At 36.8% G+C, this 25,609-nt stretch overlaps 1 protein-coding gene across 6 annotated transcripts in view; it reads left to right on the forward strand.

Moving 5' to 3' along the window:
- Positions 1 to 25,609, forward strand: part of CCSER1 (coiled-coil serine rich protein 1) — a 626,891-nt gene that overhangs the window by 472,469 nt on the left and 128,813 nt on the right. The window lies entirely within an intron of this gene.

Raw genomic sequence — 25,609 nt, forward strand, 5'->3', positions numbered from 1 at the left:
TTTGGATGGAGAGACATATGAAATTTTTACAGGTATATCAAAGCTTGAAGGAAGAAATGAATAATAAGTCTTAGTTTCTAATAAAAAGTACAATTCATGGGGTTATATCAGAGAACACCTCATATCAAAATAAGCTTCAGCCGGAGTAACCTTTCTGGAAAGAAGAGCTGGTTTGTTAGCCTGTTTATTGTTGTTTGGTGATGTGGTTTGCCTCAGAAGTCAGAATGCTGAGTTTCACTTAGAAAGTGTGCTTTTCTCAAGAGTGATATAAAACTTTGGTCTCCCCAGAAATTTTACCCTTTCAAAGTATGGTCCTGGAGTAAGCATTAAACTTCTTTAGGATTTTTCAGACTGGTTTGATACCTTTTTAGTGGTTATTCTTTGCTACTTATTTGCATGTTATGCCAGCACTGGGAATCTCCTGGAACTGGTCAGATGTAGTTGATGTATCTGCTACATCTGATACATCACACAGATGTGTGATGTACCTTCTCTGTGGTTTCAGAAGGCATCTGGAAATTAGAAAATTGTTCCTGTATAGCATTTGTAGATTTGGCAAGTGCCTTTCTGCTGCAGAAGCAGCTTCAATAGTTTATTAATAAATGCATTTTATACTTTTCTCACAACCCATTACTGCATACAACTCATACCATTGTTGTATCTTGGCGTAATTAGTGTATTTATAGTGCAAACACCTTCTGATGATTTACAGGGTAATTTTTGAAGACCAGGAAGCAAGTAATATTTCATGAGCCAATTCTTTCATTTTCTCTACTAAATTTAAAGTTTTGTGTTGCCATTAAGTTTACACTTGTCATTCAGAGTGTTAGGAGAAATAACATTTGTTTGCCTGCATTTCCTATGATAATTATGAATATTATTAAGATTCCTTTGGCTTCTGTCCCCATCACATGAATTTGGAGTTTAGCACTTTCTGCTACCTGTACAGGGATAGAATTGAGACACTGACAACAAAGATCTGAAGTAGTGTATAAACCCCTCCCACCCTCTTTCTGAAGAGATCAGGGTAAAGGACAAATACAGAAAATTCTATTGAACCTGTAAATCATTATCATGGTCTTACTTGGGATACTCTAGCAGTGATGCTTACAGATAAAGCATAAAAAAGATGACTAAAGAATGGAGGTCACAGATGTGACATTATCAGCTGGTTCTAAAGAAAGATGGGAAATTCACAAAGTAAAGAATTTGAACATTGGAAGTAATCACACTGAAAAACTATTTTTATAGTATGTATTAAAGTTTGAAAAAAGACGTTGCAAGTATTTCCTTATTTTATATATGACGTGTGTTTAGGCTTTTAGCAAATTTTTAAAACTTGATGTTAAAAATGGCATATTTGAAACACACTGTCTTTCAGAAATAAAAAAGGAAATACTTCACTTCCAAAACCATAAAGCACTGAGTGATCATTTCTTTCAAAACATTAGTCTCTCCAGGTGTTAGTGAATCTATTTACATGATCTGTGTCATACCATAAGGTCCATTGATTATATAAAGTTCATCTTAGTGTTGCTTTGAAAATAACATTGGGTTTATGTACTATCATTATTCTGTTCTTTAGCAAACAGTGTCAAGGAATATTTACACTTTCAAGTTCTTTTGCTTGATATTGTTAAGATGTGAGGGGTCTGATCAGGGATTATTTTATATACCTTCAGAGTAAGTGCCTGTTTGCTTTGATTATAACATCTACAGCACTGTGTTTCCAGTAGCACAATTTGAGTTGTCTAGACATAAATTGGTTCTATTAAAAAACAAGTTGGTTCAGTTGTACTTATATCTCAACCTCTCTGGCAACATCACACACCACTTTTGGAGGTTGTGAACTGGTCTTTTCCAGTCCATGTAACATTTACTGCAAATGAAATGCCAAACTTGATGGCCAGCATGTGGTGCCCAGAACAAAGTTGCTGTCTATTATGTGTAGGGCTCTTCTCCAGGTGCTAAAAATCTGCATCTTCTTAGAAAACAAAATCCTGCTTGTAGTTAGAAAGCCTTTTAACTCTGTCTTTTCCAGGGCTTTTGTATATCCAGCAGAAATTGTAAAGATCAGCTGTTAAATGGGTCAAAGTCATGCCTGCCGTGACTTAGCTAGTAGGCTGGTTGTATTAGAGGGAATGCAGACATATAATTTCATATTCTTTGAAGGTGCTTAGGAAACTCCAGGAAATGGATTTTTTTTTTTTCAATATGAGGTTGTACAGTCTTAGAAATGCAGTTAATTAACATTTATTTCTCCCAAGTCTATATAGGTATTTCAATAGTCAATATAAATGTTAATATATCTTTCAGTAGTGTAAAGTATTTAAATATTTATGTATCTGATACGTAAGACAATATGAAATGTATCTGAAATGGCTGAATCTTTACATTTGTGAGGCAGGATGAATAAAACTTCTCTGTGCCACAGACTGACGTTTTCTTCCACAACCTACTCCAATTCAAATTTAAGTGACCCCACATTACTGAAGCTTATTAACCAAGATGTTACTGGTTCTAGAAACTGAAATGATTCTGCTCAAAAACTTTCAGGTCATAATGATGTTCAGTTAGCTTATACATTTTTAGAAATCATATTAATAACAGTTAAAAATTTGAAGATAAACCATCACTTGTTTAAGTGTGCCAAAATTTGCAAATGCAATTTCTTTTGTGAGAAGTATTTTACACTGTCTGAAATCCAGCCCACTTAAATACAGCTATAAAATATAAATACACATTGTCTTTGTTTATATATTTTAGTGCCTACATATGTATATATTTCTAGTCTAGAGTATGTACACATTTAAAAATAATATGAAATAATGTAAAAATAATTTTTAGGTTAAAAAAAAAAAGCCTGCATACATCCCTATGTTAATATTTAAGCTGTATATTTAAAGCCATAGAAATGTAAATATTCATAAAAATAATACAAAATAATGTAAAAAAATTTGCGTAGATAAAAAAAATGCCTGCATACATCCCTATGTTAATATTTAAGCTGTATATTTAAAGCCATAGAAATGTAAATATTCTGTTGTAAATTGTTTCTCCTTGCAGACAATTATGCAGAAATGATAATGTGTATTTTACCTTTCCTGACGAGTGCTAGTATGGCTTAGCATTATGTATGGGCCCATTCAGATATACATGTGTGTGTATTTATTCATATAAAAATGCCTTTCTGTAATAGTCAAGTTTCAAAGGTTAAATTACAAACTCTTACTATTTTTATTAACTTGACCAATTTTCTGCTTAATATATCACTTCCTTGGCAAATGTTAGCAGATTCTGTAGTGTGTGTATCATTAAATATACAGAAGCTGTGATGTTGCTCTGAAAATGTCATTTGTCTTTTCCCCTTTGGAATCTCAGTATCACATTATTATAGCTTCTCTTCAGTCTCCTCAGCTTAAAGTATGAATAAATAATGGTTTGAATTGTATTCAGTAACAATTCCATAACTAACTCTTAATGCTTAGGGCCCTTCAAGGTGAACATCGGGCTATCCATGGATCAGCTCACTTTTATATTGTTACTGTGGTGATACAAAGGCCAGTTACACTTTCTCCTGAAAATTAATTAAGAATTACTGAATATTGCAGTGTATGGAAATTTTTTTTTTCCAGACATAAAATTTTCAGTATCATGGTATTTGTCACCATCATCACTTCTTCTACAAAAATGGACTGTGGTGCCAGCAGACAAAATTAGTTTAGAGGTTTTATGTAAACTATATTTCATATTTCAAGTGTCCAGGCTGATTCTTGTTTGATTTGGGAGTAAAAATATGAAAATGTCAGAAAGGCTGGGGAGTTAGCTTTACTGAGGGATTGCATTGCCACAGCTTAGCAGTTCAGTAATGAAGGCCCTCAGCCTGCTTCTCCATCGTCTCCTAAGTCCAATTGTAGAACAGCAGTGTTTTAAAATGGTGTACCTCCCAAGATACATAGCAGCAGTATTGCTCCATGATAAAAGAGTCCCTGAATGTATCTGAATATAGTTAATGACTTGATTTCTTTGTTGAGGTGATAATCTGTTCAAAGACTTTTACAGTTTATTACCTGTAAATTATATTGTATTAGGTTATTCCCTGAAAACAGGACATATGCTAACAGATGAAACCAAGAGATGGAATCTCAAATTGGTTTATGGTACTCTGCTTAGCACAGCTGGGTGATACAGTCATATTTCCTACCCTGCTTGACATAGATGCCTTGTGATACACTTCTCAGAGGATTTTATTTTCTTTCTACCTCTTCATCTCTCAAATGAAATTTAATGGATTTTATCCTAGTCAAAGCTTCACCTGTTTATCTCTACCACAGTGGCCCCTTGGTGGGGTTCAGATGAAAAGCAAGAGTAGAATGATTAAAAATAATTAAAGGAGGGAAAAAAGGCTTGAAGTCTTTTCGTATATGAAACTTCAAGCTTTTATGTTCACAGTGAAAAAACAATGTTTCTCTTTAATTCCGTTTCTTCTGCATTTAGTACAAAGAGAAAGAAGTAATTGCCTTGCTTGTAGAGCTCCTTTGTTCATTTTGCTATGTAAAATTGATGGTTTGAAATTTTTATAGAACTGGTACTTCTAAGAGTATCATTTTTCATTTCACCCTTTCTATTATCTCAAATAACATACATTTTGTGTTACCACATTTTGCTCTGTTTATTCTTCACACTCTTGGTTTTGTACAATTCAGTAGCTCTGAAAAATAGCACAGATGTATTCTTAAAAACAATAACAGTACTAGGTGAGTGTTCTTTAGAAAAATAAACTTTCCTTTGTCAGTTTAAAGCTCTGCTGGAATGAATGTAAATCTGTGTATTTTAACTACGTGTTATTGTAAAAATGATGGAATGCACAGTAAAATTGCAAATTTGCACTGGATGAGACCCAGACCCTGATACAGTAAAGGAAGATTAGAAATGATTTGTTTGGTCTCTGTGGGGAGGTGTGCCAGATGTCCCTCTGTTCAAACAATCCCCGGTGGTTAACCCCTGAAGCGATACTCTTTGTAGCTGAGGAGAGCTGCTTGCTGCTCTCAGCACCAGGTTAGGCATTGCCTCAGGTGTAAAAGATATTGCCCCCACAAAAGAGAACTTCCCACAAAATGTATCACCTGCAAAAACATCAGGTTTTGGTGAAGGGCATAGCTTTCTGTAGGTTAAAGTGTCTTACTTCCAGACTATGTAATGTTGCAGTCCAAGACAATCAAGTAATGCAGTTTTAAATTGCCCTCCCTTAGCTGCAAACAGTTCTGTTTTTGATGCAATTGGCCAATTGCCAATTGTTGTTTTCTGGTTTTGATGCAATTGGCCAATTGCATCAAAAACAGAACTGTTTGCAGCTAAGGGAGGGCAATTTTGAACAGATTAAAAATTAAGTTTCTCTAACATGTCTTTACATGGATGTGCTTGTATGCATACGCATCAAATGTATGTAGCTTTTTCACAGAGTAGAAAAATTACCTAAAAGTTGTGTTGAGATTATGCATTAGTGATTTAAAGGAAGGGAAGTGTCCCAGCAAAGACCTAGGCATGCTGATGATGTAAATTGATCAAACCTGGTCAAGTCACAGTCGGCTTTAGTTTTGTTCTCTTGCTTTGTATAACTTGCTGAAGACAGTAGTTGCATGGGCAAAGTTTTTCTTACTAATTAATAAATCACCGTCTATTTTGGCAGTTTGCAGAGTGAAAGCCTTGCTTTCTTGTGCAATGCTGTTGGTTTGGATTTTTTTATAAAACTATGTAAGTGAACATGGAGAGCTAATAGTGTCTTTGATATCTTATTCTGCAAAATACAAATATCTGCTGACTATGGATGGTTTGGAACTCTGGATATGCCAGTGAGAGACTCACCTACTTAACCCCTGAGTTTAACTGGCATAACCATGCTCCTCTTCAGTACAGTTGAGCAATTCTTTTTAAGTGTTGTGTGTCTGACTCTTCCTTTCAAGTGGTCTTTTACCTGAAAACATTGTGTATCTTAGTTAAGGTAGCTTATTTGACTGGCTAAAAAATGAGTGCCTTCACTTTGCTGTGGTTCCAATGCAAAAGTGCTTCCATGCGGATTCGCTGCATCCCAACAGGAGTCATGATTGCAAAGTGCCTTTTTACAGAACAGGAGTTATTGTGCAGAGGGCACAAGGGCAAGTGGAGACAGGTGCCATGTGTCTTTCCTGATGCTCAGTTTCCTGAGGAAGTGTACCAAAGTGTGTGTGTACTTTTCCCTTTGTGGCAGTTGTTAGGAGGCTGTGCCCCACAGTCAGCGTCTGGACTCCCTCATGCTGCACAAATATTCATTATGGCTCTTCCAGAGATCATGAGTGGCAATGACTTGGACCTAAGCCGAGTTGACATTTTGACCCAGATTTAGCTGATTAGGGAAATATTTCCATTTCAAATTTGGCATGTGCTGTAGGCTACTGGGAAACTAGGGCACAGATTCCCAGAGGGTGGGGATTTTGAATTGGATGTGTGTTCAAATGTATGCTTATGTAACTATGGCACTGCTAAATTACACACCCCTTCGTGCTTGACTATTAAATAATCTAAAGAAGACATTGCTCCCGAATTTTATTCTTGTTTTCCCTGCTAAATTTGAAAATTTTATACAAGTCGTGACCAACATTATAGTTGTCATTTTTCTATGCCTAGAGGTTAATGTGTTTGGAGACAGGGTAATGTTTGCAAAGTTCTTTATGGATAGGAATGGGTGGAACTATGGTATTTGTCAACCCATCTTAGTCAGGTAAGCATGAAATTTCCGCAGCATCTGTGAGTTTTGGGATAGGACAGCATGACTAAAGGTTGAGAAAGTGCTTCCAAAAGTGGGGTTGTTTTGCCTTGGCAACTTTATTGCTGCGTAGGTTAATGGTTAAAAAACTCTATGGTTAGAAACAATAGTTTTCATGTAAAAATTAATCAGGGTTTTGTGTGTAACTCTGTATAGGAATGTAAATGCTTGAAATACTGTTTGCATTATATTTCCTACCTGTTTGGTGTAAACAATTGTGTAGTACAAGGTAGTTTTTGGCTACCAGCTGCTTGCTTGTTTTTGTAAGGATTTGTCTGCAAGAGAACAAAACAAAAAAGCATCTTTATTAAAGAATATAATGACCAAATTGTTTAGCTCATCCCAGCTTAAATGATTGTCAGCTTAACAAATTAGTCTAATTAGGCTAGCAGCATAATATATAATAAATATGATACTCTGAAAAGCTTCTGTGGAAGTACTTGTTTTAGTTGTTATACCATTTAATTGCTAAAAGCTCCTTTCTCTTCTTCAGAAAAAGATGGCATTTTTGTTGCATAAATATTCATAAAATATAGATATGATGGACTTGGAGGGAAGAAGAAATATTATGACAAGATTTAAATGTGATCTGTTGTTTCAAATTAAATAACTTTTTTTTAAAAGTGATTTTATTATAAATACCTCACAAAACTGTCAGTGTTGGAAAAAGAATTAAACCAAAATAACTTGACAGTATTTTAATATATCTTTGTTATTTAGATTTATCTTCCTTCTATAATGTTAAGCTTTCTGTCCTTTCAAGTAATTCAGCAAGATTTAGATCTTTTTATTTCAGCATCAGTGTTTGGCTGGCTTCCTATAAGGCCCTTTTGTATTTTTTGTAATTATTTATCCACCATCCATCTCTAGATTATAATGCAGCAGTAACTATTCCAATACTGAAGCTTGAATCAAACTTTGCACTGTATCACTTTTTATTATTTTTTTTTTTAATCCAAGATTCTCCTGCAATAAAATTACTTCTGAAATTGTAAATGATATATCATGGCCAAAGTTTCCTTTCTGGACAAAGTATATTTATGGAAAATGGTTTTAACAAGGAGTCCTGAAGCACAAGGGTATCTTGTACCTGCCTTTTTTATACCACTTTTCTTACCTGATATCTTGGCTAATCACACTGTTTAGCAGATATCAAGATCTTTTTGATGCAAAAAGCAATTCTCATATCTAGAAAATGTCCTGCCAAAAATGAATGTTTATAAATTGTGTATATAAACTTGTCATTTGGAAATTTGTACTTCTGAAATTAGAATCAGTAGAGGTGAATCCATGGGGCCACTCATGTGTGTGCAGCTTGATTGTCCAGTTTAAAATCTCCTATATTTTAAGTAACTTGTAGCAGAATTTGCTTTTCAGGGTGAACTAGAAGTGTAAAGCAAAACGATAGAAATGTTTTTCCTCTACTACTAAAGAAATGGAGAATATTTTTACTTCTTTGCTCCCTGTTTCTGGCGAGTCTCTCCTGTTGAGATGTAGAGCAAACATCATTTATATGAAGAGAAATTTATAGACAGGGAGGCAGGTGTCACAGTTGAAAGTTCCTCTCAAGAAAGCAGCAGTGGCAGGTTCAGAGGTATAGCCTGTAGTCATAAAATTCACACCTACATGTGAGAATACATATTTACTCTAGCAGCACCTACAATGTGCTAACCAGCTTTGGAAATAACATGCAGAAGTTATTCCACAGAAATGTTTAAAATTAATTTGAGTGTTGTGGCTGCTTCATGAGGTTTACATACCCTCCTCCTCTGCGCTTAGTTAAACTCACTATTTTCTTCAGTTCAGTGTAAGCTTCAATCTGTGCTGGAATTTGATTCACCATCTTTGCTCACTCTGCAGTAATGCAAGCCTTTAAATCATGTGAGTGGCGTTGTACTGCACATCTTTGGGTTTCCTCCCTTTCCAGCCAGTGTGATCTTGGGATAGTGGCATACTTGGCAAAATGAGAGAATTTCTCATTTCAGTTACAGCATCTCTGTTCAATTCTGATGCTGTACAGGCAGCTAAAGGGGTGGAGGAGCACCAGGAAGCTCTGCTGGGATTAAAGGAATTGGTCTTTATGCAGACCAGTGAGTTGCAAGGGTTGTTGGTTGCAGTAGCTGGTGTCAGCATTTTGGCAGGAGCCACCACAATGTAGTCACTGTCCTTCACAGTTGGAAAATGTCCTTTCCCCTCTTCTTTCCTCTGGCAAGCATTCTCATACTTCTCCAAGTCCCTCTGTGTCCATACTACACTGATCCCTTTTGCCTCACCTATGGCTCATTTGCCATCCTAGTGCCTCTCCAAGAAATGGAGACATGACATGGACAAGAAAGTCAGTATCCTAACCTAGCAGTAAAATAACATATTTGGGAAAACGTTTTAAACTCTTTAAATTCCTGTGCAAGCAGGATGTTTGTTCTTTGAAGAACAAGCTCTTGAATTGTAGCAGCTGTACCTGTATTTTACTTTTTAAAATTATTACTAATTTTTCTTCCCCACTCAGAGAGTCTTTACAGTCTGCTTTCCCTTCCTTAGGTCCTGATCTGCTTTCCTCTGTTCCACTTAGACTGTAACACCATGACATGATGCCTTTTGACCTGCAGAGTGTGTCAGAGAGTTTTAGAAACAGAAAGGAAGCATATACTCTAGTCCTGGTATTCTATTTTTCAGTGCTTGAGAAAGCACTCAATGTGGGTTTCTTTGCAAAATGGGATTGGGGGACCGTTATTTCTGCTTCCAGTACAGGCTGATGGCTTGTGACTATGATCTTCTTTTTTCCTCTTTTGCTGGCAACTCACTTGGAAAAAATGCTGTTCAGATTAATTTGTTATGGTTATGCTTATTTTTATTAAGGTATTTTTTCCTACTTGTCATGTTCAGTTGAGAGAAAAAGAAAAAAAAAAGTTAAGTATAATCAGTAGTTCTAATAGAGTAGTAAAAAACCCTGCAGACATCAGTGCTGCAGGAAGATGCAGCTATGTGGTGGAAGAAGCTGAAGGGAAGCCAAAACATTTAGCAAGGAAGCTGATAGAAAAATTGAATAAATTGGAGGTTAGAATCTAAATCAGATCAGTTATAGGTTTTGCACCAGAGAGAATCTAAGAGCAGTATCTCAGAAACCTTTCACTGGGGAGTGAGGAGAGGCTTGCTATCCCAGGCCTTCTGGTAAAGTGGCATTAAGTCTGGGTAAGATATGTGAAACCTGAAAAAAGGTGAATTCTCAGCATTGCCAAGAGCTGAGATGTAGATTTGAGGACAAAACATTAATACTTCTCCAAGTCCCTCTTAATACTGGTGACATGAAAGTTGCAGAAAACCATGGAAAGGAGGGATAGAAGGAGAGTCGGGCAGTTTATGAGAAATATTGGTCTAGAGTCGAATTCTCAGCATTGCCAAGAGCTGAGACGTAGATTTGAGGACAAAACATTAATACTATTAATACTGGTGACATGAAAGTTGCAGAAGACCATGGAAAGGAGGGATAGAAGGAGAGTCGGGCAGTTTATGAGACATATTGGTCTAGAGTCAGCTTTAGGTAATGTGTCCAGAGCTTAGATAAGGAGACTTGTTTTTTCCATTATGATATGAATATGGAATTTGAGGTATTACCACTAGCCATTGTAATTTCCTTGGTGTGTTTCATTACTTTTCAATGTTTTAGTATTTGAGTAGTAAGTGATTTGTAGAATTGACAGGAGCTATAGTGAAAATGTAAATAATGTAAATACAGTTGGCACAAAATCCAGCTAGTCTGTCGGATTCTGTTCTCAGAGGAAAAAGTACTCAGAAACTGAACTAATTCACATAAGTCTAGTCTGGCTTCATTTTGTCTTTTAATGAGATGGTTCTCAGGATATATAAAGAAAGTGGAGAAATACAGAGGAAACTGAGATTAATAACCAGTAGTTTGGCTGTGCTCAGAACCTGAGTTTCTATTTCAGTTAATGTATCCACATCATTAAGGTGGCCTTAAATGAGTAAAATAAAGGGAAAGAGAGCAATTGTCTAGATATTGTTTCCATTAGAAGTCTGCAGACTCGTTTGCTTGCAGGTGTTTTATTCAATTTATCAAGAGATCTCTAGATTTGTTTTGCCTTTCTTTTTGATGGGTTTCCCCATGAAGTGTTTTGTTTGTAGGTTTGTTTTATGTTTTGTTTTGGTTCTTTATCATTAGAATGCAAGATCCAGGTCCTACTATGGTTTTGTCCTTGTTTTTGCTTTTAAATTGGAGGACAGATCACTGAGTATGATAGCTTGTGCTCTATGAAAAATACTGCAGGAAAGCTATAAATGTAATTCTAGATTCCTTGAAATGTAAAATGTAAATGTAATTCCTTCAGCAGGAAGGGGGGAGCTTCTTAACTAGGGGTCGTTTTTTTTTAAAAAAAAGTGCCACCTTCCACATACCTAAATTTGAGCAAGAGCTGAAAACACAATCTCTTGACTACTTAACATTTGTCACACTAACCATCTCTAAAGTGCTGAAACCTGCTAAAGAAAATTGTGCAACCAAGTGCATTGAACCACCAAAATATAAATGTAAGTTTGAAAGATCTGCAGAGTTTTGATTTAAGAATTGGTTTAAGTTTTATTGATCTGAGATTCGTTTAAGTTTTTAACATGCATTATAGACAGACAGTTTGCACTCTAAATTGGATATTTTTATTTCAGCCTTGGTAAGTACAATTACTCTGCCTGGGGAAGTATCAGGCCAGACTGCACCTTTTAAACAGTGAACAAACCAAAACATGAATTATGGGAAATAAAAATAATGTACTCAGTAAGAAGTTTTAGAAGCAGGAACAAATTAGTAACTCCAGCTAATTTATGTCATAGAGTACAGTTGTCAGTTTACATTCACTTGCTCTCAGTTCTCTTACTCCAGTTTTTATACAAATCAAAATACTACTCAAATATTATACCAAATTACACATTTGCACAGTTTTGCAGGCAGAACCCTGGGTAAGGCAGAGACTAATGAAGTGATCTATTTTGTCTCCTAGACACGTGTGTCTCCTAAATGTTTGCTTTATTGGTAGGTGGTTGAATGTGTTGTGGATTCTTATTCTACAACGGTACTCGGATTTGAAGTTAATCTAATCCCTTTCCAATTATTCCAAATTAATCCTTTTCTGAATAATGGCAATTTAAAGACTCAGGTTGAGCCTTTGTGATTCATCTAGGAGTTTAACTAGCATGCTAGTTAATTGCACTAGCAACTAGTTAATGCTAATACCCCTTCTAAGACAAATGGCAGAGATTCCCCGTGAGGGAATTTAGTGAGGGATTTTTCACAGACTGGAAAGAAAAGCAAGAGATTGAACATATGTTTTCTATGCAATCTCTGGCTGGAATGAGGAGCAGGTCAAGTTCTGGAACTTTCTAGAACAAGGGTAGGGAATCTGGGGCCAGTTGATTGGCACCTCACAAATACTATTAGACTGAAAGAGAAAAGGTGCCCCTAGGCATCGGTGTGCTAGGAGGGAGAGGAACTCGCAGCATGTGCTCTATCCTGATATTCAATAATCATGTATGTTAATTTCTCTGAAAAATGTAGTTTGTGATGAGCTGTGGTGTTGAGTATTTGAAATGAGTTTTTGCATTGGTATATCTTTTGAGCTGTATGCAAGTGAACTTGCTCTTTAAATTGCACATTAGACTCATCATTGATCTAGAAATGTAGGTAATGGTCTGTCTCCTTTTTTCTTATTTCTTATTAACTCTATCGCTTCTTTTGAAATTAATAAGTGTGTTCAGGAAAACAGAATTTTTCTCCTATTTACAAGGGATTTGAAAGTGCTAGATCCAAGTACATATAGCTGTAATCAATATTCAGTACTGTTGTGGAAGACTACAAATCCTGTTCATCTGAAGAGAAAAAATTTTCATCTGGAAGCCTCTAATCCCACTTGTAGTTGCTACCAGCCATGAATATGCCCACAGTCTGTATTTTACTGTTTGTCCATGAGGTGGCAAACACTGTTGATCCTTGGCTTGCCACAGAGAGATATAACATGTCAGTGTTGCTGATATTTTTTATGATCAACGTGGTAGTTGCAGCAACCTTTCTGATGTTTTGCAATAGAAGTGTTTTATATTTGCCAGTACCTACCAGGATCATGATTCCTCTTCTGAAAAAGCTGGTCTAAAAGGTTATGATCCCTTTCCTTTCTTTCTCTGCTCCTTGCCAGGTTCTGGCTCAGCTACAGTGGCAATTACTGCCCGTGATTTAAATGATGCAGTGTAGGGAGCAGGAAGGAACTGGAACAGGGGTGGAGCTAGGAGCACATTTCAGCAGACTTTAAAAAAAACCAAAAAACAAAACTCTGTTGTAAAAGAAATTCTTGTGTGGATTTATACCTTAGTTTCCATGGGGAAAAAGTTTATGTCTTGATCAGTTCATTTTTCCTCCTGCATGGACAGGGCTCCTGGGCCATCTGATTGAAGCTTGCAGGATTTTAGTCCTGGTGGCAAACAGCTAAGAATCAAACTGTATTAATTTTGAGGAGAAACTCCAGAAGTAGTTTCTGTGTTCTATATGTATATGAGGGTGCTTATCTGTACTTCACAGATCTCCCCAACAGGATGTACACAGAAAAAGCCTCTTCCAGTTTTTCACATTTTTAGAATTTAGAAATCTGTGGTGATTTTTCTTCGTAGGTATTCAACTAACTATGAACACTGTCTCTTCTTCAGAATGTTACTAAAACAAAGTCTTCCTCTAATTAAGTTTAAACACTCAGGAGTCTCTGACATTTAGCCTACTTGATATAATTTCTCTCATTTTTGTAATTTAAAGCACTTCTCCTACTGGCAGATATGTGACCTTACCTTTGTGTAAGGTCCATTTCTTCTTGTATTTGGTTTGTTAATTCCTTAAGAAGCTCCATATTTAAAGAGTGTCAAGGTAATAAAGTGATATGTACCCTATAAAAATCAATAATCATAAAAGTAGACAATCACCTTCTTCCCAGATTCTCCTGCTTACTAGCTGTGGGATACAGTGTTCTTCAGTTGATTTCTATACTGTTGCCTTTCATAAGGCAAAAATCAATAATCATGCTTAGCTATTTTATGGCAGTGTACATTTGCCAGATTCCTTATCTGTGTGTTACAAATGAGAAAACTGAGAGCAGCTGTGTGACTTGCTCGGGGTTGTACCTGAAATCTGGCAGTTCTGCACATTTCCTGACTTGAGTTGAAACCATTAGACCACTTTACCTTGCTCTGGGGAATTGCCTGGAGACGATGCTGCTGATCACACAGAAATAGAAGTTTTGCCGCTGGCATCATTGGATCAGAATTTTTCTCATGTTGCTTGGATTTTCTTCCACCTTGTTTGTCTTTAATGAGTCTTTGTGTTTATTGATAGGGAAAATGTCCCTGAAAGTTCATTGAAACAAAGGGCAGCTGCTAGCAGCTGCATTGTGAAAAGAAGGAGAAAGCAAAAGGTGAAGCCAAAAGCCAAATTGCTTTGATCAGAGCCACGATTTACTGCCTTTATTGATGTAGAAGTATTTTGTGATTTTTGAAGACTGTATCCAATGAAAAATTTTTTCTAGCATTGAATGAGTAGAATTGGGGGTGGGGATTATTCACTTGATAATTTGTCTCCTTAATAGAGAACTGTAAATACATTCTTGTTTTTGAGATGGTATCATATTAGGGAAGGACTCTATGTTTACTATTGTTAGTAGCCCATGTCTAATGGGGATCTTGAAATCTTAACTTACTGGCCATGGTTCTCATAGCAAATAAAAATGAGCATTTTTTCAGCTATTTCAAGTAAGTGCATGGGGAAGGGGGAAAAAACTTACAGCATTTAAGAGTTGTAGTCTGATGGTACTGTTTTACATTAAATTATGAAGACGTCTGCTTTCTTTACAGCTTCCTTTTTATGGAGTTTATAGATAGGTGTTTTCAGTGTGTTGCTCTTTAGTTATGGCAAGTAGTTCTATTACCACCTATTAAATACCATGTTTACACAACAAGTAGTTTCAATAATGTTGAAATTTTATATTGGTTCAATGCAGAAGGGAGCTAATCTCTTAGGGTCTCATTTCTATAGAAAAGCTAATCTCTGAGGGTGGAAAAACTAAAGATTCTGACAGCTTTGTTACTTATATTGTACATTTTATAAATCCGCTTTTCCGTAATAATTTGTGAGACATCTTCCCTTAAAATTATTAAATCCTTTGCTTCTGAAAATGTTTCTACAGCCTTAAATTCGTGACAGTGCTAGGACATGATTGCAAATTAACGATTCTTTCTGGGCAATAGAAGAGTGGATAGAGTCTGATCTGTGTAATCTGGACCTGAGCATGGTCAAATATTCCTATGGCTTCCATCAAGTCATGGGGAAAAGCTCTAATCCTTCTCATCAGGTTTATGCATCTGGTCTTGCTTTTGACTATGACCCTTGTTACAAAAACAAAGGTGTTTTTAATTTCTTGCCTTCCCAAAGAGAAGTTTCTGTCCCACAATTTTACATTGAGAAGTACATTGCATCTCTTAAACAGAATAAAATTGCCATTTTTGCTGTTATTTTGTGAAATGTGCAATATTCAGTGAGCTTTTCCAGAAGACGTTAGATCATGCTTTTTCTCCTTAGTAGCTGGGTTCTTAGTCAGCAATTATGGCACTTGAAATCTGAGCTGTGATTATATCTTACATGGATGAGTTCAGTTTGTTGGGAACAGAATGTTCCCCACTATTCTCTGTGTCAATTTATGTCTAATATAGAAGAAAAACTGTTGAAAAATGTTCTCAAATTTATGATTTTGAGACCTCTAGTTCCTAGCTCCACAAATAATTTACCATCAGTTACATTTAAAATTATCATCAGTTGGAAATAGGAAATGGAATTACTTTTGTGACAAACTGAAATGTTTTGTTCAAATGCCTGCTTTATGCCTATGATAAATCTGCATCAGTCAATAAACTCTATTTGCACTGTCCTGAAAACCAGTTCCTCAGTGTAGTTATCAAAGGAAAAGAATCACTTTGTGCACTGAACTCTTACCATCATTTAGATAATTATCCTTGGTAGTTGTATTTGTGTGTTGGATGTGATATGGTGCCCATCTGATTTAAGATTACTGTCTCTGTGAGGGTATAAGGAAATAAAAGGGAGAGTCTATTAAAACTTTTGTACATTTCATTGATTATTATACTTGTTTTAAAAAGCTGATCCTTTTTTTTAATCTTTCCATAAAGAAAAAAAAAGCATATTTACAATCTCTTATTATCAGAAAACATATATTACAAATATACCCCTCTGATTTGGCAATACTCTTAAAATGTAGATTTCTTTTTGTTGCAGCCAATTCATCATTACATTGAAATAAGAGAATACTTTACCTCCTGATGGCTGGGACTATAGCTAAATGTTCAAGGTCACTCTGTCTTGGATAGATTTTATTTTTAACATACGTAGCATTTTCATTTAGCTAATCCATGATCAAGCAGTCTTTTTTTTCCCCCTTTAGTTTCTTTGATAAAGCTTGCCCAGGGACTCATTAAATCTTAATTCACAGTACAAACCTTAACTCAGCTCATTCCCTGCAGTGTAGCCTGTTGTCAATTCTTTGTAGATCTGTCCTTTTGTGAAGTAATTGCCTATCTTCTAGCCCCTTCAATTCTCATGCTTGCCTGGGCATTTTCAGGGAGCACCATTCGTACTTGTCCCCCTGAAAGAATAACATGTTAAATAATACCAGAGATAAACAGTATGCTTGACTTCCTGAGCTGTTTTAGAACTGAGTCCATCATGTAAAAGCTGTTCACAGCCTGTTCAGTGTGTTAAGCCTCTTACCTAGAGGTCCAGTCCAGGAAAAAAAATGTAAGAACAAACTTAATCACTTAATTTTCAAAGCATGAATAATTTATCGGTGTCAATGAGATTACCAATGCTTAAAGCAGGTGGCCTTATGTCCTGCGCCAGTGTGAAGGTTGAGAAAACATTTCTGTTCTTTTACAGCCAAAAATTAGTCTCATAAATACCATTATGTTAGAAACTACCCAAAAAAGTTGGGTTCAAGGAGTTCTTCCTGCATTTTCAAGCACACTGAATTTCCTGCCTGATTTAGAAATACAGGAAGAAGGCCTTCTATGATAATCTGGTCATAAACTGAAATTACAGTGTATTCTGTTGTTGTGTAGTAACAAATAGGATGGTTTGGGTTAGTTGGCTGTTCAGAGGGTTGGTTGGTTTGTTCTTTAGTCTACGTGTTCTTTTGGCTTATAGAAGTCCTAGAAGGTGCTATCAGGATGAAAAGCCAGTTGTTAAAATAAATAAAGGAAAAAACCAGCCCCTTATGCTGTTTAATGGAACCGCTAAGGCTTTTCTTCAATCTTGACACAATTTTGCATTCATTTCAATGGTAAGATTTCCAATAGTTTCCATGGCACTTTATGGGCCTTAGTATGATTTAAACACATAGCAGGATCACATCTTATTTCTAAGCATTCAGTGTGAGCATAATTCATCATGCTGGAAGAGCCTTTATCAGAAATTGTTATCTCAAAATGTATTGTTGTGACAGCGTCTTTCAAAGGTGATGTGAAAGTGACTTGCTTAATTAAGTAGCCATTTTTAGGTAAGCCCCTCTATCCAAAGATGCCCCTTTGGAGTTCAGGAATAATAACTAGGCAAGCAGCATGATTTTATGTAAACTATTGAAGCTAACACATTATTTGAAACTCTGAAGCATGCTACAGTAGCATGTAACTGAGAAGGCACTTCTCTAAATTTACTTAGATCATTTTATTAAACAAAAAAATCCAGCTTATTTTTGATAAGCTAAAAAGCCCCCAGGAAAAAAAAAAGTCTACAAATTGTTTCTGTTGGTCCCAACAGATGGCATAACCAGTTTACAAATGTAAATGTAATGAGCAGTGTACATTGCTTAAAGTATAAATTCATCATTTATGACTGTTGTTCTCCTTTCCTGTTCCAATAATAATTTTAAAAAAAAGTTAAAACTCTGTTGTGGTACAGAAATAATGTTTTTGAGCCATGTCTTTAAGTGTTTGTTAAAACTTATCTGTGTGAAACAACAACATCTGTTTGCTGCAGTTACTGCTGCTGCTGTTTCAAGAAGCACTGCTGGGCTTGGCCATTTGGGAATTTCTTACATTTGTTGAGAAACTTGCCTTTCTGATTAACTGCTTATGTTCACTCTGATTAGGGTCTCTGAAGAGGCTTAAGTGGGAATCCTTATGGGTGATTTTAGGCTCTTACAAGCAGGGAATTAGTATGTGGCTGGTCTTTTACAGTCTGAATTGCTGAATTGCTCTGCTGTTGTATGATCAGTCATTTCAGTGCAGAGGAAAAAGTGGCACATTTTGTTCTACCTCACTGAAACCTGTAAGGACTTGATTGTGTATTTGCCCTGGGGTTTAGTGTCTCCACAGGTGGAGAGCAAGGGTAAATGTTTGAAATACAGAAAATTGAAATACTGGAAGACCATGTGCACTCTCATGTGGTGCTGTCTAAGAGTGGAAATCAGCATTAGATTTCTGACTTCAGTCCAATGTGTGGGTAGGTGGTGGCTGATACAAAAGGGTGCTAAAACTCTCTGAGATGTAACACAGAGAAAATGTGAATCCCATTTCCATTGCCTGTTCCCACAATTGTTTACTGTAGCACTGCTGCATACCATGGGACTAAATGTACTGTGGCACTGCTGCCACTGCTTTGCCTTTACCTCTGTGAATCAGAGCATTTCCATCCTTCAGGTGGTATTTCAATATTGCATTCATTTCACTGCTCTGCTTTGTAAACTGAGTGCCATCTGGATTTTTTTTTTTCTTGCCTGGGAGTATCTAAGCACAACGTAGATAATTAGTTTAAGACTTTAGGACATGTTCTTGGGGCTCCCTTAAAAATAAATAATACTTCATCTATCTGTATTATGTTACAGCAAAAAGAGCACTTTCTTCTCTTTCATTATCATGCTAAAGGTCAATTTAAAAAAAGAGAGAGGAAAGAAACTTAAAAGCAAAGTTTATTTCAAAGACCCCCAATCCAAATGTATTTATGTTTTATGGCAGGTGTTTCAGCAATTATTACTAATTGGAAAATTAGATGCTGTTGCTATAGCAGCATCTTTATTCACTAATTGGTTTTGGCACATTTTAACTAGCACTAGCTCAGCTAGACGCAGTTATTCAAATGAGACCTGTATATGGAATGAGATATTTGCATGGAAGTGGTGAACCAGTGGTACAAGTCAGTACATTAGCCTTCCACCTCTTGATCCTAGGCACAGCCCAGGTTCTCTGTGAGAACACAAGCAAGACCTTGATGGCCTCATCTCTATTTGTGAAGCACAAAAAACCAGGAAATTAGTGACATTCTGAGCTACAGCTCTTTAGTTCCCATTCTTCATGTCTATTTTGTCTGTATCAATTGCTGCAGGGTCAACAAACTCATGTGATTCTCCTTTTCAGAGTGCTTTTCTGCTGGTTTTCTTGCTTATATTTGAGTGGGTGATGTGTTTCTCTGCTGATCTCCAAAACCTTTGAACTCATCTTTTCTCGACCCATCTTGTGCTTTTTTTCCTTTGGTTCCTGCATTGAATATTTACTGGAGCTTTGGGGTTTTTGTCACTGAAGTTACCTCCATGTACCATGTAACTTATTTTCTGGGCAGTTCTGGTTTCTGTTTGAGTTTATCTTTGCATGTGCTTCACAGTAGGAGGGAGCTCCACTGACATGCTGCAAAGTGGAGGATTTTCATACTTAAATCACCTTAATTACCTCTTGGGCTTTCAGATGTACAGCTTGCTATGCAAAATATTTTTTTTTTTTTTATTTTCTTCTCTACCTCTCCTTGATTTTGTGAAGATTTTAAAGTCTTGGAGGTTAGTAGAATTTGGAAGTCAACAGCACTTTCAAATCTACTTGCTTTCCCCTGCCCTGTCCATACACTGTAGATGATCTTCCCATCCACCCTTCCTTCTGTGACTCTAGGTACCATGTGGAGGGCAGAGAAGGGTTACTTAGTAATAACTCTGGTTTCTTGGCAAGTGTTACCTCTTCAGCATTCATTGTCTGCCTTTTCTGTGTCAGAGTCTTTTTGAGTTAGTGAAAAAGAAGTTGAAGAGCTTTTCAAGGCAAGGATAGTGTAAAATTTTTGCTGCTGCATCTCTGACTCAGGAAGGCATAGTGGCAGTGTGAGCAGGTGTTATGTGTTCTGTTGGAGAAAAAGAAGCTTCCTGTTTGGGAGGCATTGTATATTGAGAAGTCTTGTGTGTATGTGTATACAAATATTTAAAGTTATTTAAAGTACAGTTAGAGCTGCACCTCTTTTCCCTGCAAGCTAATGATGGGGTTATGTGCCAAAATATTGAAGTATTGTGTGCCATAAAATTGCCAATATTTTTTCATTCTCAAATATGTTTCTTAGTGGGTAGTGAAATAAACAATTTTAATCATGAGACTTCAACTTGAAAATAAGCAATTCTGTTAAAAAGGTGTCTCTAAGCGAAGGTGCATCATTAGGACTGGATAATATGTAAATGAGGATTTGATTTCTAAGTGTAACATTAGTTATTGGTAATCAAGTCTTGGCAGCTTTTAAATAGTTCTTGCAGTGATAATAATTTTTTTGTTTATAATAGTAAATTGCTTGTTTTGATAAGATGCATACTGATAAGAAGTACTCAGGTACACGTTCTTGGATGGGATTACAAATACATTTTACACAAATAACTTTTGAATTCTAAGGCATAGATCATATTGAAAGTTAAAGGATGAGTAGGGGTTTTTTCCTTTGATTTCTTTTTATTAATTTATATGTTTGTTAATTTGGGAGAAAGAAAAATATGCCCTGAACCCCTGGACAAATGGCTGTGTTTCTTCTTTGTGTTCTTAGTAATACCTTCTTCTCATCATAGCAGACATTCTCTAAAAGGAGAGGGAAAGCATTTTGAAAACCCATGGTTTTTTTATTATAACACTCACTCTATGACAGTTTTGTTCATCATAGCTGATATTCTGTACTTAATACCTGGTGAACTTTCCTTGACAGTAGTCTCAAGGCTAAGAAAAAAACCAACAAAACCCTTGTAACTTCTTGCCTTGTCATTCAGGTTTGTGCAGTGGTTACTAATGCACCCCAACAGGTTTGAATTCTACAGTGTTTAATAACCTCCTTTTCAATAGTTGCTCTTTTTTTTTTCCATATCTAATCTCCTCTGTTTTGTAGTGGTTATCCCTGTGATTTGGGAAGTTATGAAATTTCAGTTAGAAGGCTCAACACAGCTTGAATATGTCTCTGGCTGCACCGACTTCTAATCAAATGAGAATCGCAAAGATCCCCAAACCTAAACCCAAAATGTCTGCAGCAGTTTGGAGTTCCAAGTAGAAATGTCATCTCCCGTTATTTTCAGTCATGTTTCAACCTACATTTATTAGGAGTAATTTCCACACGTCAGCATCCATAAACTGCAGCTGAGCTCTTGACTTGGCATTGTTATTGATTCTAATAAGAGACGCAGACTCCTAGGCCATCACCTCCTCCCGGGTTTGTCCGTTTCTTCTGTTCCTTCATTTTTATCCACACCTGTAGTTTTCTCTTGTTTCATGCTTTGTTGATAAATCTTAGTAACATAGGTACTCTTTTTCTCTTCATAGCCTACTGTCCATTCAGTAAAAACTTGGGATTTATTATTGCATATACACTAGCAGCAAATCTAATAAGAGTAGTGAATTTTAATATATTAAGTGCTAAAAAGACTTCTCCATTTTGGGACTGCATAAAAATATTAGTTCAGTTACAGAGTGTGGGAAGGAAGAAATTATTTGTGCCATATTAAGTTTTGTTTTGTTGTAACACACATGCTTTGTGTGAAGCATGCAGCATGGTATTCTTAGGAAAATATGCATTAATGAGATATCAGGGCATCATGACAAGCAACAGAGGCAAGAGATTGAGTTGTGTTCAAAATTGTCTTAATATAGCTACAAGGCATTCACTTGTTTTGAAAATGCTTTTGTATGAGGTTCGAAAAAACAGTATTCAGCTGATTATTTTTAGATAAATGTTGGGGAAGGGACAGACTCAAATGGAATAGAGAGTGTGTCTGAAAGGTGTGCCAGCCCTCACACTGAAAAAAATATAAAATCAAATAGGAACAGAAAAATAGTAATAGCACCACGAGGTTGGTAACAGAGTAATTCCCTGCAGCTGTGTTGTGCGTTTGTGGGGTTTTTTTTCAAAAAATTCCTTTAAACAGATAAGGTGCTGTTGAAGCACTGTCCTAAAATGCCTCTGTAAAAAGCTGATAGGTAGCCCTATATTATATATAATCATAGAATGATTTGGGTTGGAAGGGACCTTTAACAGCCATCTAGTCCAATTCCCCTACAATGAGCAGGAACATCTTCACCAGGATCTGAAGTTTCAACAGGTTGCCCAGAACACCATCCAGTCTGGTCAAGAATGTTTCCAGGTGTGAGACATCCACAACTTCCTTGGGCAGCTTGTGCCAGTGTTTTGCCACCGTCATTGTATTCCCCTATAATGAGCAGGAACATCTTCACCAGGATCTGAAGTTTCAACAGGTTGCCCAGAACACCATCCAGTCTGGTCAAGAATGTTTCCAGGTGTGAGACATCCACAACTTCCGTGGGCAGCTTGTGCCAGTGTTTTGCCACCGTCATTGTAAAAAAAATTCTTCCATGTGTCTAACCTAACCCTAATTGTGACCCTCCTTCAGTTTAAAAGCACTACCCCTTGTCCTATTGCAACAGGCCCTATTGTGATCTGTTGCCATCTTTCTTGCAGGCCATCCTTAGGTACTTGAAGGTTGCTAGAAGGTCTTCCTGCAGCCTTCTCTCCTCCATATTGAATAACCCAACTCTCTCAGCCTTTCCTCATAGGAGAGGTGCTCCATCACTCTGATTATCTTGGTGACCCCCAATCCCTGTCCATGTCCTTCCTGTGCTGGGACCCCAGAGCTGGTGCAGCCCTGCAGGTGGGGCCTGAGCAGAGCAGAGGGGCAGAATTCCCTTCCTCTCTCCTCTGCCCACACTGCTTTGGATGTAGCCCAGGATATGTTTGGCTTTCTGAGCTTTGCTGGCATGCATGGCTGGGTCATGTCCAGTCTCTCATCCCCCAGCAACCCCAAGTCCTTGTGGGCAGGGCTGTTCTGATCTGTTCATCCTCCAGGATAGTACTGGGGATTGACTTGACCCAGGGGCAGGGCTTGATATGTGGTCTTGTTAAAGTGAGATTCCCATGGGCCCACTTCTCAGGCTTGTCCAGGTCCCTCTGGATGATATCCTGTTCTTCAGACTTGTGAAACACACCACTCAGCTTGGTGTCCTCTGCAAACCTGCTGAGGGTGTACTCAGCCCCACCTTTAATGAAGTTATTAAACAGTATTGGTCCCAGTAGACCCCTGAGGGGTTCCACTTATCACTGACCTGCATCTGGACATGCCAGAAAAGGTGAAATACTGTATTACTCAGGTGAACATAGCTCAAAATATGTATATACAATTACATGGAAAAAAAAAAAAAACAACCAAGGAACAGTTAGCAAAGCTAAATCTAAAGCAAACTTTTGTGATTGACCATCTGTTCAACAAAGAGTCATTTTTTATTGTATCAATTGAAAAGCTCAGATGTTGAAAAAAGTGAATCAAAGCATGAGCACATTAATCAGATTGTGGTTTAGATACAGGAATCATAAAAAAAAATAGTGGTTTTAATTTTCCTAATGGGATTTTTATAATAATTATTATTTGTGAGATTTAACTGGCAAGATACTCCCATCTACACAATTTGGAAACAAAAAAAAGAAAGATTTTCTTTTTAAGAGAAAAGAACAGTCAGAAAAGAGAACTGTCTTTGGGAGCTGAGAAATTAAGATGTTTACTACCAGGCAATTGGAAATTAAATTCTGAGAGCTTGTCATACCGCCTGTAAAAGAAAAATCAAAATGAAATGTATCCAGAATCATGTCCCCTTTTTTGTGTAGGATGTGTTTTATTTATATTTTAATTTGCTTTTGAAACGAAGCTGAATCAACAGACTGAAAAAAAAAAAGTCTTGTGTTTGAAGGTAATACAAATTAACAAACACTCAGCAACAAAATCTTTGTCAAATAACAGTTTGCTTCAGCTTTGGGCATAAGAGAAGAACTTGTATCCAATCTTTTTTTTTTTTCCCGCACTGGATAAGGATGATGATGTTTTCTACCTCCTTTTCTACCTCCTTCTATCTCATCCCCACACCCCTGCAGCAGTGCTTTGTTGAAATGTGAGCATTTACTAGTTAGGTCCAGGAGTGCTGGCATGGGGGCCATCAAACATTGATCAATGGCAATTACTTTCAAAATGACTGAGATAATTCATCTTCTCTTAACCATTCCTTTTCTTTCTTGCCAGCCATTCATCTTTGTGTATAATCACATTTTTTCTTTTATTTGTAGATAATTATTTTTAACAATAATCCACATTCTTAATAGAGCCATTCAGTTAGTTTAATAACTCCTGTTATTTATATTAATGAGGTATTAGTGTTAGCTACATATATAATTTGTCACAAATAACATATAACAAATAATAGAAATTAATTAAATTAAACAGGAGCTTTTACAATTATTCTCCTACCTTGTGGACTGTGAATACCTGCCTTCATGTGGACAGCTAATTGATACAGAGAAGGCTCTATACTGTGCTTGTGCTTACATAAGAAGAATATACTTTGGGATGAGAAAAACTTCCAGTAACTTTTGGTCAGATCTGTAATGTAATCACATCAAAACTGGCACTGATAAGCACATTTATGGTGATTTGTACAAGCTTCATATTCACCCCTTAAAAATAGAAAAGTGAGTTTGACTTGCTGGGATGTTTCTGACAGTGACAATTACAGGAAATAATATACAGAACTGTGGAAGTATTTATGTATGTGGAAGGATTTATGTAATGTGGCAAAGCAAACATTGTAGATCTGCACTTTCTAGACATGTGAATAGATTTGCAGCTTGCAAGAGGGAGAAAAGTCCAAAGTTGAAATGTTTTTATCATGTTTTAACCCCAGCCAGCAGCCATACAGTCACTCACACATCCCTCACCAGTGGGACTGGGGAGAGAGTCAGAACGGCAAAGACAGAAAGGTCATGGTTTGAGATACAGACAGTTTAACAGATAAAGCAAAACCTACACATGCAAGCAAAGCAAACCAAGGAATTACTCTGTGCCTCCCATGGGCAGGCAGGTGTTCAGCCATCCCCAGGAGAGCAGGGCCTCAGCACGAGTAACGGTGGCCTGTGAAGACAGACACCATCCCTCCAAATGTCCTCCCCTTTCTCCTTCTTCCTCCCTCTTTATAGACTGAGCATGATTTCAGACGACATAGAATATCCCTTTGATCACTTTGGGTCACCTGCCCTGTCTGGGTCTCCTTCCAACTTCCTGCGCACTCTGAAATGCCCTTCCAGCATGGCAGTATGAGAACCACAAAAGGTCTATTTAAGCCCTGCTCAGCAGAAACATCTCTATATTACTGAATCTGTGTTCAGCACAAATCCAAAAAGTAGCCCCATATCAGCCACCGTGAAGAAAATTAATTCTACTCCAGTCAAAACCAATAGTGTTCATTGCCATATATTTCTTTTTAGCATTAACATTGTTTTTTATGAAACCATGGAGGGTTTTTTTTCAATAAATGATCTCTAGTCAAAATATGAGCTGAGCTGAAAAGGTAGCTGTGTATGTGTGCTTCAGCATTATGTTCTGATTAAATTAAAATTGGAATATGAATCCCTAGGCATTTAGTTAAGCTTTG

Source organism: Passer montanus, unplaced genomic scaffold (genome assembly GCF_014805655.1).
Source record: "Passer montanus isolate IOZ18808 unplaced genomic scaffold, ASM1480565v1 scaffold23, whole genome shotgun sequence".
Classification (NCBI taxonomy): domain Eukaryota; kingdom Metazoa; phylum Chordata; class Aves; order Passeriformes; family Passeridae; genus Passer; species Passer montanus.